We start from the raw sequence: 13508 nt of genomic DNA on the forward strand, positions 1-13508 counted from the left end.
AAATCTATTTGCTATATTGGGGCGCCTGAATGTCTCAGTTGGTTGGGCGGCTGCCTTCGGCTCAGGTCATGATCCTGGAGTCCCTGGATCGAGTCCCGCATCGGGTTCCCTGCTCGGCAGGGAGTCTGCTTCTCCCTCTGACCGCCCCCCCCCCATGTGCTCTCTCTCATTCTCTCTCTCAAAATAAATAAATAAAATCTTTAAAAAAAAAAAAGCAGTTTATTACTGTTCCTCTCAAAAAAACAAAACATAAAAAGGAAAACAGTTGAAGTAAATTTGCAGATGCCAGATAAATTATGGAATTATTACTCCAGAGATAGTCATCTGAGGATGACATGAAAGACAGCTTTCCTGTTCTCCCTCAAAATGTCCCTTAGTAACCTTGTCAAAAGCCTACACTGTCCTAGAGGATAAGATTCCAGAAATTTGCCCCTTCTTGTGACCATTTCTCACTTAGTCTCTTTAGGTCCACTTGTTTGTTTTAATAGCTGAACATTTAGATATTTATGATTGAAGGAGTACTATGATGGTTACACTGTAACAGTATCATAACCAATGACTAAGTAGAAAGCATGTAACAGGCATCATTCTGAGACTCATGGACATTCTCAGTAAGTCTATGAGGCAGGTGTCAGCAATTCCATTTTACAAAGAAATTGAAACTCAGCGAGGTTGAGCAACTTGCCCAAGGAACATTCTAGCGGCAGAAAAGCAAAATTCGATCCCAGATCGGTCTTTCACCAAAACCTCTGTGTATTCTTTGCACTATTTCACTTACTCACTTAAGGACTAACTTTGGTTACTGAATTATAAAAATAGTAAAGACGTACACTGCTATGATAATTAACAGGTTAGTGGGTTGAACCACATGAAACTACCAATGTTTGGCCATTTTTGACTTACAAAAATGGAAATTCCGTATGATTTGACCTTATAAAAGCACAAACACTGGTATTTTTTATGAATGTCTGGTACAGCAGTGTGACTTTCTAAAAAGATTCCACATCCAGTAGGAGGGGTAGAGGAGAACCAAACATTTCACTCATCTCAGTAACAGAAAATACATGTTATGGCAAACAAGAGAAAGAACAAATATAAAATACATTATTTGTAAGATAAGGAAACTGTTAAGAAGTGGGTAGTAAAAGACAATAATTTGCTTATGTAAGTGAAAACGTATGCATTGACCACAGATTAACCACCAAGACTACTGTGAAACACAAGCTAATGAAATACACAAGTGTGAAATTTAAATAGTGTATAAATTAAAATATATTTTCACCTACATGAGGGCACTAAGCAAATTTAAAATATTCTATGAACACTGTTTTGGAAAAATCACACGACTGAACAATTGAAAGGTATGGAGAACCCTGTCAGTGAGGCATAAAATATTAGAGCTAAAAGAAAACAAAAAATAATTTAAATTTAATCCTTTTGTTTGATTGTAGAGGAAACTAATGTTTAGGAAGATTATGTCAGCAGATACTAAAATTCGAGTTCCTTATTTCCAGCCCAGGGCTCTTAAAAATAGGTCAGAATAAGATTCTATTTGAACACAATAATATCCTTGTTGTATTTCAACTGGCCATGGCATGTATTGCAGATGAAAAATATTTTCGTGAGGTATAATTTTTATCCTGTAGCTTGATGAGGTTGCTAAAGTAAACATATTCAATCTGTTTCATAACCATAAAATAAAAACACTATGAGTTTTAAATTTTAACAGCATTACATTTTCTTATTCTGCCTGTTATTATTATGGTACAACCAGAACACAGCCTTCTCCCAGGATGTTTTTCTAATTACTTTTGGATATTGTTTTGCCTTTTTACAGAGAAAGGCATTCTAAAAATAGGATGCTGTCAAAATGGTTTGAATTTCAAGAAAAAAAAAAAATCTCACACCTGCTCTCTGAGAAATACTCAGTTCAAAAGCATGACATTTAGACTATGTTTTTAGTATAAAATTCAGCTATAGATATCCACTGCTAAAAGACAGTTTGTTTCTAATTCAACATAAATGGCAGAAATCAGCTATCTTAATTATTCCCTTCATTTATGAGGCTGTATGTTCTGGCCTAACAACTATATTGCTATGTGCCTGTGCTTTGCTTTACTTCTCATTAGAGCATTTTATTTTTTTTTTTTTAAGATTTTTTATTTTTTATTCATTTTACAGAGAGAGACACAGCGAGAGAGGGAACACAAGCAAGGGGAGTGGGAGAGGGAGAAGCAGGCCCCCCACGGAGCAGGGAGCCTGATGCGGGCCTCGATACCAGAACCCTGGGATCATGACCTGAGCTGAAGGCAGACGCCCAATGACTGAGCCACTTAGGCGCCCTCATTAGAGTATTTTAAAAAGCAAAAGGGAAGGACTGACTGCTATGGCTTATCATTCCCCCTTTCTGGTCTTTTCCCTGGCGATTCTTTCAATATCCACCAATCCATCAATCTGAGATTTATAGCTAAGGATTCATGGTTTAAAGAAGAATAAATAACTGTTTCTGAAGGAGACTCGAGTTCACTAAAGAGAGATAGACAGAAACAACCACCAATAGAAGAATCGATGCATCTTTCAAATGACCTATGAAACCCTGGGTCCCTTGTAGAAACCTGTAAAGTGGAGGAGCCCATAAGAACTGCCTAGGCAATATCTGTGCTTTCAATGGAAAATTTAGAATAATTGGATGGTGCATAATGGCCTAACAATCAGCCACAAGGGCTTCTTGGCATGCGGAGCTAGAATAGTAAGAATCACTCAAGGAGGTTTAGAACCTTGAAAAGCATCACTGCAAAAGATAATTGATTTACCACCTATCCAGTACAATCATATTGCCTCCCTCATAGGGTTATGTAGACTCATTCACTCTTTTTTTTTTTTTTTATTTATTTATGAGAGAGATTGAGAAAAAGAGAGAACAAACAGGGGGAGGGGCAGAGGGAGAAGCAGACTCCCCACTGAGCAAGGAGACCAACATGGGGCTTGATCCCAGCACCCTGGGATCATGACCCCAGCCAAAGGCAGCCACTTAACGGACTGAGCCACCCAGGCACCCCAGATTCATTCATTCCTGAAACAAATATTTATTGAGCACCTACCATATGCCAGGCACTATTCTAGGAGCTAAGGAAACATCAATGAACAAAACAGACAAAAATCTCTGCTCTTTTGTAACTTGCTTTATACTAAGGGGAAATAACGAGAAAAATATTTGCAGATGGTAATAAGTGCTATGGAGAAAAATTAAGCAGGGAAAGGAAATTAAGTGAAATAATATATGTGCATAGCACAGTATAAGCATTTAAAGTATATTAAAGGGTTTTCCTTTCCATTTATGAAAGCTCTGAAAATTATTTCCTTGGTTTCAGGATTGGAGTTGAGAAATTATATTTCTTGGGAGAATATTAATCTTATCCCACTACTCCTGAGAAGTTAAATAATAAATTTCACTTATCAAATACTTTGTGCCAATAACATTACATAAAAGTACTTCATTTCATCCTATAAAATGGATATTCTCCCCATTTTATATATGGGGAAAATGACACTCTAGAAAACTCAAGATCACAGGTCTAATAATTTTATGTTAGAGCTAAAATTCAAAGGTAAATACACCTAGCTCCAAAATCCACCCTCCTGGGCTCTGTTCTCATTTAGTGATTAGGTTTAGGGTGTCAGCAGATAGCATGATTCAAGAAGGGAGACCTGGCTATTGCTTCCATGGGACCAACTGCCCCTGTCCACCTCCCCTACCACTAATCTCCTGCACAGAGAGTATCAGTCTATATATATATGTGTAAATTATCGGATTTTCGGATTCCAAAACCCAAAATGGAAACCCTCATTTGGTGCAAATTATTGTAAAAAATCACTTTAGGTTTGGTAATATGACATTTCCATCACCATCTGAAGTTCTAGACTATCTTTGAAAGGGAACATTTTGTTTTCTCCTCAAGCTGGTTGACAGCACTCATTTTACTACTTGTTTAGGTTTTTTAATCCTATGTGGTGTTTACAAAAGGATGGTGTTAAATCTAACATGTAAGAACCAGAGAAAAACAGCAAACCAAAGATCATGATTTTTGTCATATTCTTAAAGAATAATAAAAAAAATGAAAATAAAATGCGGGCTTATTCACAGTAAGCCTAATAATATTAACCAGAGCAAAGAACAAATGGAAAAACCCTCTAAATAACAAATAACATGGTGAAACATGTCTCTTCTTAAGCTGGTTATGTTACCTTTTTCTTGGTCCTCTCCCTTTTAGCCTATTTCCTTTTCAGGTTAATTAGCCAAAATTCAAATGTTTACAAGCCATATTATCAATTATTTATTACTAAGTTAGTGAAAACCATATACCTTAATTTACCAATCTAATTCTTTGTTAGTTCTCGAAGCAATCATTACTTCTCTGAGCCATTTTTAGAGGTTGTTTTTATTTGTTGCCTGTATTTTCAGATCTGTCCTTTCTCTTCAAGCAGGTGCTCCACTGAGACAGGTCTTCCCCTAGAGTGTCCGAGAAGCTATATGCCCCTCCAGGTCGAGGCCGAGAAAAGATGCATTGCTGTGGGAACTTGCTGTGGTGTCCGCCTTCTTTCTCACCAGCCCCTCCCTCCTTATTTTCCTTTATTTTCAATCGAAAATGCAATGTAAGAATAACACTAACGAACAAATGTTTTTAAAACTACATCTGCACACCTGTTTTCATTTTTGCATATAGTCTTCTACGACACAAGGGCCTGCTATTTCGGCTATTTCCCGTTGATGCCACACAGACTGCCTACAAGGGTGGCTAATATAAATTTTAAAGAGTCATTCCCTTTTACTTCACACACACACAAAAAACAAAAAACAGGTTAAATGGAGTGCAATATGTGAATTAACTACTAAAGCTAAATGTAAGCAGATTACCTCACAAGGGGAGCTGCAGTGTCACTTGATGTTAGAAGGGCTATTTTTATGCTAATGTAATGGGAATACGCTGTGGCAGGGAGCTACAGCCTGGGGGGGGCTGCTGGTAGAGAGGATTATGGTGGGTCCAGAGCTATCCCAGAAGGTGACAGTGGTGAGAGAGACTGGTGGGATAGAAACAAACTATGAGCACTAAGAATTGAAAGAGCTGAATTAAAATGAAAAAGTAAAGAAAAAAAAGAATTGAAAGAGCTGAGAGAGGTACAAAACAATGATTTTGAGTGGGCTAAAGTAAGGAGTTATTTAAGAAAAAACATTTAAGGGCACCTGGGTGGCTCAGTCGGTTAAGCGTCTGCCTTCGGCTGAGTTCACGATCTCAGAGTCCTGGGATGGAGGCCGGCCTCGAGCTCCCTGCTCAGCGGGCAGTCTGCTTCTCCCTCTCCCTCTGCCCCTCCCCCAAGTTGTGTGCACACACTGAGCACCTGCTCTCTCTCTCTCTAATAAATAAATAAAGTCTTAAAAAGAAAAAGAAAAAAATTAAATCAAGGAATTGAATGAAAAGAACAAAAAATGAGGGCAGCCTCGGACATCCCTGGAGCTCCATCTCAGGGTACCTCCCACACAAGGGAAGAACTAGTCAGGAGTGTCTGCAAGCAGAGCCCTGACAACAGGATGTTAAATCTATAACAAGCTCTCCCCTCTTCCCTCTCGTGCTTTCTATCTCTCGTTCTCTCTCTCTCTCTCAAATAAATAAATAAAATCTTTAAAAAAAAAAAAAAAAGAAAAGAAAAAGGGCGCCTGGGTGGCTCAGTTGGTTAGGCGACTGCCTTCGGCTCAGGTCATGATCCTGGAGTCCCAGGATCGAGTCCCACATCGGGCTTCCTGCTCAGCAGGGAGTCTGCTTCTCCCTCTGACCCTCTTCCCTCTCGTGCTTTCTATCTCTCGTTCTCTCTCTCTCTCAAATAAATAAATAAAATCTTTAAAAAAAAAAAATCTATAACAAGCTCTCCAAGTAATAGACACGTGCATGCCTTTGGTTGTCCTAATTTCAGCACATGATCTTATGCAGGGTAGATATCTGATGTGTTTGTTGATAGCTGAAGAGCGAAATTATCTAACAGCTAGGATTGTTACAGGGTACATGGTAAGGCCATGAGTCCTTGGGGCTTGATCCTTAGAGAAGACTCCAACACCCCCAGTCCTCTAAGCAAAGGCAAGAGCCCCTTATGTATCTGTCAGGTTCTAATTTACTCTCCTCCAGCCAAAAAAAAAAAAAAAAAAAAAGAAAGAAAGTTATCCTTTTCCTGTGCAGCAAGTGCCATCCTTCATTCGTATTAATTCTCTAACAATTCTCTGCACATCTGTAGATTAATGCAGCCACTTCGCACCATAACATGAAGGGTCAGAAGGCTTCACATACTATAAGGTTCAAGAGTCTGTCACCAGCATCTCATTATTACGAAGTAATGGTGGATCTAGACTTACAAACATTAGCATGGCTAGAACTGCCTTGTTAGGGAAGGGTTCATTATAAATATTGACTGTAATTCCCTTTTTAATTAAAAAAAAAATGTGAACTCTTCCTGCAGTAGTATAACCTCAAATTATGGGCCCCCAGTCTCCTGGAGAGGGAACATTAAAAAAGGATAATGTTAAAAAAAAAAAAACCCAGCCAGTATAAAAATGTTGTGTAATTCAAATAAGAGTTAAACAAAGAAGTGATAAAAGTAATCAAGGAGTAAACAAAGGGCGAGAGAATAAATATAAACAATGAACCACAGCATGGTTAATTAGCTTGCTTTGAAGATTTGATTTCTCCCTTGAAAGCAATGGTAATGACAAATAAGCCTGACCTACCAAATATCTTCAGGTATAATGTAATATGTCCCCCACTGCCTATAAAAGAAACGCCACTGAATTACTGTGCATGGCACTGAATTTACCATGGATGCCTCTAAGTTACAATGTATGGGGTCTTTGCTCTGGGTTGTTTTGACAATGGTACTTTAGTTATTTTAAGCTCTACAATTTCTGTTTGAATTATTCCAGAGCAGAGGTCTCAAACTCAAGTATCCCCAGGGCTCAGGCAGTAGCAACTGGAGGTAAATGGTGGGCAGACCCTGATGAACAGGAGAATACTGCTACATCAACACTTGCCAAGTGAGCCACATCACCTAATTCTTAAAGAGAAGCTTGAAATTCAAATTTGTATGTCAATTTTTTTATATCAGAATGGCCATACAGGACTGGCTACATAATTTTCAGGGTCCAGTGTAAACTGAAAACACAGAACCCCTTGCTCAAAAATTATTAAGGGGGCACCTAGGTAGCTCAGTTGGTTAAGCAGCCAACTCTTGATTTTGGCTCAGGTCATGATCTTTGGATTCTGGGATTGAGCCCCTTGTCAGGCGTCATGCTCGTAGGGGAGTCTGCTTGAGGATTCTCTCTCTCTCTCTAATAAATAAATAAATCTTAAAAAAAAGATTAAAAAATATTTAAAAAAAAAAGGATTTCAAGATGCCCCTCCCCCCAAAAAAAAGAAAAAAAAAGAAAAGAATTTCAAGATGATGACAGCAGAACATTAAATCGAGTATGGACCCTTCTTAGCACAGGCCCTATGTAAGCACAGGTTGCAAGGCCAGGAAGCCTGACTTGGAAGTATACAAAACAAGCTGCAAGCCACATTCTGCCCATGAATTATCCAGCTTAAGACCCTGTTCTAAAGATTCCACGTTCTCTCCCCATTTCTTTTTGTGACTCAAAGCACCCAGCTTCAAGATGGCTGGAAGAGTTTGAGGCATGACCTCTTGCTGAAAAACAGACAAAAACATTGCTGATGGCTTACGAGGGAAACAAAGGCTCTCCTTTGTCCTCACCAAGCCTTAAAACCAGCTGGGGGATCCACCTACTGATAGGTATATGCTTACAGAGAAAAAATATTTTTCCTTATGTATCCAAAAATACCTAAAAGTCTATTGCAATGACCAAAGTCCTGTAAAAAAAGTGATATTCCCCTGAAAAGCCTTCCCACTCATGGCCCACTTACAGAGTTAGTATCTGCAATTGCCATCAAACAATAGTAGTCAATCTCCAAGTGATGGTCACAAATCAGACACACCTTATATATGTATGAATATGCACCTGAAAATTTTCAGGAAGGTTTATGAAATCACAATCATAGTTTTAAATACATGAGATAGTATAATTGTTTAAAGAAATGTTTCCCATTTAAAGTGATGTTTGTAAGGCATTCTAGGAGGCATGGACAGGCTGCTCATGGCAAGAGGTGACTGGTGCTTGTGCCCATGTGCACATACCTCCACTGGCACGCAGCCTAAAACATTCAATTTAGAGGGCTCTCTGGACAGTGTTTAAAAGTGAGAAATATCTTTTAGGGGCGCCTGGGTGGCTCAGTTGGTTAAGCGTCCCACTCATGATTTTAGCTCAGGTCATGATCTCAGGGTCGTAAGACTGAGCCTTGCATCGGGCTCCACGCTCAGGGGGAGTCCGCTTGAGATTCTCTCTCTTCCTCTCCCTTTGCCCTGCCCCCTGCATGTACTCTTTCTCTAAATAAACAAAACTTTTTTTTAAAAAAGTGAGAAGTATCTTTTATAAAAATAAAAAAAATCTCTCCTTAACTGATCTGTCATATACATTTCATATTTCCATATGTCAGGTTTATGTCAATTGAGAGATACATGTATTTTTTGGTTGATTACAATTATACTTCCCAAAACAGCTTATACCAACAAAATGCCAATTGCCATACATGTTTTGTCTATACCCAGCACTATTCCAATCCAAACCCAAACAGGAAAAAAAAAGTTATTATTTGATGCAGTGATTTCACCTCTACATGTAGACCATATATGCATATACACCTATACATATGTGTAGAAATAATGGGTTTATCTATTAGGAAGATAGATAAAAGTTCTATTAGAACTAAATAGAAATAGTAGTATTATAGTATCAGAGAGAATAAATTATTCCAGTATAAATTTATTGTTTATCTTTGTCTCCCCTTCTAGAATGTAATGGGGGAAGAGATTTGCATCTGTCTTATTTACTGCTATGTTCCCTGACACTGCCTGACACATAGTAGATACTCAATTATACTTGTTGAATTGAACTGAATCCATAGGATCAAAACAAATTATAATTCACTGATTCTAGAAATGGAAATAGGAGGAAATCAGACACACGTAGCAGGTCTTCAACTTCCCTAACTTCCACTGGCTTTTTTATTCCCTAATTAATAATCTAACTCATGTAGTCACTGTAGCCAGTAACTCTACTGCTTTCATATCAGCCTCTCATTTCTCTAGCTCATGCAGACACAAGCTTGGCCCTCCTTGGAGCAAGCTGGGACAAAGGTTAAGTTCTTCCCAGAATCTAGAAAAGTCTAATGAGCTCCGTGGAATGATATTTCTAAGTATTCACCATACCAGAATCAATATCAATGTGCTGTCAGTGTATGCATTAGCCCCATAGTCAAACAAAGAACAGCCCTCAGAGCCCACTAATGATGCTGGGCATGGAGAGCTGGGGATGGGCAAGATGATGCAGAGATGACTGTATCAGCTCTCCTCAAACACAAGGCTTCCAGGATGTTGCACAATCCCGCCATTCTGGTACTTTGTCAGAGATAGGCAGCATTTGGATTCAGTCACTGAGATCTTCAGTAAAATAACTCTCTTTTGATCTTCTTGACCCAAGAGATGGATTTGGAGTACACCTCCTGGCTGTGAGAGAACTCTTCTATTCCTCACCTGGTATTACCAGGGAATGCAAATGTCTTAAAGTTAGCAGTGTACTATATATGTAGCTGATAAGACAGGTACAACAAACTTGATTCATTACTGACCTAGGTAAAACCTGCTTTTAGTACAATTCCATCATGTTCACACTCATTCATGTAGCATTTCCCATATGCAGATTCTGCTAGAAAGATGTGTCGAGCAAGGGTAGTGGCAAAAGTTCTGAGCATCAATTCTGCATTACTTAAATCTCTAGGATCAGACAAGGACCTCATCAAAATTCAAGCTCTTCCCTGCAGTAAAATTGTAGTTGGTGTCATAAATGGGATTTCATTCCACATGAGAAAATGTGAAATCTGATTTTCCAATTAGAATGAGAAGGGTGGGGTGAGTGTGATAGAGTAAAGATGACTGATTTGTATGGTATACACAGTTAAGATGTAGTAAAACTAAGACGTGTGTGAGTAAGCATGTGGACATCACAGTCAAATCACATTGGTTTGGAATCCTGATCCAATCACTTATTAACTATATGACCTTAGCCAAATTTGTTAACCTGGCAGAGACTTGGTTTCTGCGAAACATGAGTATCACTTAATCTTGTAAAGTGAAATTATCATTCTCTATCTCATAGTGTCATTATAAGGGCTAAATAAGATATATACACAATGTTAGGTCCAGTGCCTGATACATAATAAGAACTAAATAAATGATAGCTGTGACTGTTATTTTGATTACTATTTTTATCACTCCCACAAATAACTCCTTTGCAACTCTGTAATTCAGGGGGAAAAAAAAAAAAAGCCATAACCAAAAGCATGGAGGAGGTTAACTCTTTGTGAGGTTTCCATGGTGGAAACTTGGCCACATAGTAAATATGGTCTTGATGATCTTTCACTCATCACTGAGAAACAAAATTCTCTAAATTCTAGAAACTTTCAGTGAAACACCACTAAATGCAGCCATAGAGCAATCTCTCCCTTCCCCCATACACCCCTCCCCCATCCAACCCTTGGGGATATATTAAAACTAAGGCAAGTGAATAGCCTTAGCCAGTAATTAAGACACACGGCTAATCAGAGAGCAGCACGGGCTGTGGCCCTATGCAAAGAAACCGAGCACCAGGATGACAGCTCCCATTACTAGGGCTTTGTTCTCCTGGAGCAAAAAGCGCACAAAAGCATAAAGTTGGAGAACTGTAACTGCATTTGGAATAGTTGCAGGGGGTTAGGGGGGAGTCACAGGTTCCTCCAAACAGAGAGGATAGTCCACCAGATAACTGCGTCAGCCCACACCCACCAGCGCCTTCCCCACCCTCAAAGCATGACTCCACTTTTTCTAACACTGCCCTTAAGGAATCTGGCTTCTGCGACTTCCAGTAATTGTACAAATCACCCATGATGAGGCAGCTAAACATACTGTTAGACAAAAGAAACAAAAATTAAGCAAATAGAAAACTCATTAAAATGCTGCCTTTGGTTATTTTTGCTCCTAACAATTCATGTTACCAAACAAGTCTTTCTTCGTTGCTCTTCCTTGGAAGTAATACTTTAAAAGAATTCTAATGGGCACTGAGTGATTTTCTCCAGACTCATAATCCAGCAACTAGAACACTTCCCCCTCCCCCATCTCCATCTAGGACTCCTCCCTGTCACCTTAGAGCTTCTGACTTAGCGGCGTTCACACCCAGCAGTCCCAGCAAAGCTTTCTGTTCACATTATACAACAAAAAAGCAGGCAATGAACAATTCATGCTCCTAAGTGCTTGCAATAAAACAGGCTGAGCTGACCTCTCCCATCCCAAATGGCTGCATGTCAGTCACATAAGCTTAAAGGACCGAGAGTAGTATATATGTGATGTGTATAAACAAACTAATTAAAATCTAACGTCTCTCATTCCAGCTAGTGCCTAATGGGACCAATATGATCAAAAAAAAAAAAAAAAAGAATCACTCCAAGCTGGCGAGAGGTATTGCTCTCCCTGCTTCTAGGATACATCTCTTTTAGGCTCAATAAACAGCCTAAAAGAAGAGGAACTTGGGGGTTTCCATTCTTTCCTATAAGACTTCTCAAATAAAAACTATCAACTCAGCAGCAGTGAGCCAAAAGACCACTCCCTGATTCCAAGTGGACATATTGATCAACTGAACTGACATGTGCCTCCTCCTCTCTCTCTGTAGCAATCAGCTGCACCAGGAAAATCCATTTCATTTCCCAAAACAAAAGGCAACACACCGCTTCTTATCTGACACTGTCAGGCCACAGTTTTTAGGGGGAAAAATACACACACACACACACACACACACACACAAAACGGAGATGACGAAGAAATAGCTAAGAGTTGAAATGAACATGATACATGTTTATCTGGAGTTTCAGAATTGAGTTGAGGTTATGACTAAGCCCAGAGATCTGTATTCCCCCCAGTCACTGAGAACCCTGTTATTTATTCATCTTACCGGATTCTGGCTAAAGTTAAGAGCAGCACCACGGGCACTTCCAGGGGCTCTCCTCAGCGTTACCCTTCACTGCAACTGCCGCAGAGAGCAGACTTGTTACAAGTCCACCTGCAAACAACTCCGGCTATTTTAGAGACTAGGTGGAGATGGGAAAATATCGTGGCAGGCTTTCAACTAACTATGAAGGACATGGGTTGAAGGACTATCATATAAATCAAAAGGCTCAAGTAATTTCATTTGGTTTGGGTCTTCGTGCTTTTAATAAATTCTGTGTTAAACATGCAAGAGATCCCCTTTCACATCAGGGTTATGTCAAATGCTTATTCAGCATTTGTTCCTTGCCATGAAGAAACTGAAACCCAAATGAGGTAAATACTAAATTTCATACTGTAAATCACTAAATATTTCAAAAATCACAAGAGCAAATAGGGGACCAATTAGCTCTGTCCCATAAAAAAAGAAATCTCTATCTTTACAATGCTGAAATACCATGAGCTACTCATTTTAGAGCCTACTTGGGATTTTGCAATAGAAAATTATCTTATGTTTATGAAAAATTCTATGAGAACACCAAAAATAACAGGCAGAGATAGAGCAAGAATAATTCTATGTATTATGATTCCTCTATGACTCTTACAGGCCTTTGTCTTAACCCAGCAGCCTGAAAAACAGATTTAGGTAAAACAGCCTTTTCTCTAGTCCATTTTAAGCAGACAACATCCCCCCCATCTCTGCCTTAGCAGACACCGACTAACCAAAAAAACAGCCATGCAATTAAGGCCCGGACATTCAACACTCACCATCTCCTGCTCCCACCGTCTCCTTTTGATGTTTACAGCACATCTGTAGGATGCAATACTAGGAGATGCCTTGTTTGACCTGCTGCATGATGCTGTGACATCAGTTCAGATGATGCAGCTCATTATGGGAAAGACTGCTGTTGCTATGGCAACTGGGATGTGCTAGGAATCCTTGCTGCATTTCCAGTGGAGCCTGAGACAATACGGAAGCCTTGTAAGAAACAGACGATATGCAAAATGTAGACCAAAGGAAGAGGATCCCTCATTGGACTAAAATCCATAGATTTAAAAAGGGATTTTCCTGAAGGCATACGGGGGAAAAATAAAAATTACCTCCTACTTTGTTGTTACACATTTAGGAGAGAATAAGGTTGGTGGGGGTGGGGGGGGAGATAGAGATTTAGTACTGAGCAAAAAAAAAACAAATGCATAATGTTTTTCTGTTGGGCAATTTGATCACTTCTTCCTCTCTGGACAGCATTATGATAGCTTTTTAAAAGTTAATAAAAAGAATTTTTGTTCACTTGTCAAAAACCGAAAGAACAAAGCAGTGGGCAGGAAAAGAATTAAAAATG

The 13508-nt window shown here is 39.1% G+C and overlaps 1 protein-coding gene across 4 annotated transcripts in view; it reads right to left on the reverse strand.

Moving 5' to 3' along the window:
- Positions 1-13508, reverse strand: part of AKAP6 (A-kinase anchoring protein 6) — a 503914-nt gene that overhangs the window by 475898 nt on the left and 14508 nt on the right. For 3 of the 4 annotated variants that reach the window (XM_027570975.2, XM_027570977.2, XM_027570980.2), the window contains exon 2: positions 12934-13126. The gene's annotated coding sequence lies outside the window, so the exon portion shown is untranslated. Of the gene's footprint in view, positions 1-12133; positions 12154-12933; positions 13127-13508 lie in introns of those variants that run through there. The other variant, XM_027570978.2, reaches the window with a different exon arrangement.

Source organism: Zalophus californianus, chromosome 6 (assembly GCF_009762305.2).
Source record: "Zalophus californianus isolate mZalCal1 chromosome 6, mZalCal1.pri.v2, whole genome shotgun sequence".
Lineage (NCBI taxonomy): Eukaryota > Metazoa > Chordata > Mammalia > Carnivora > Otariidae > Zalophus > Zalophus californianus.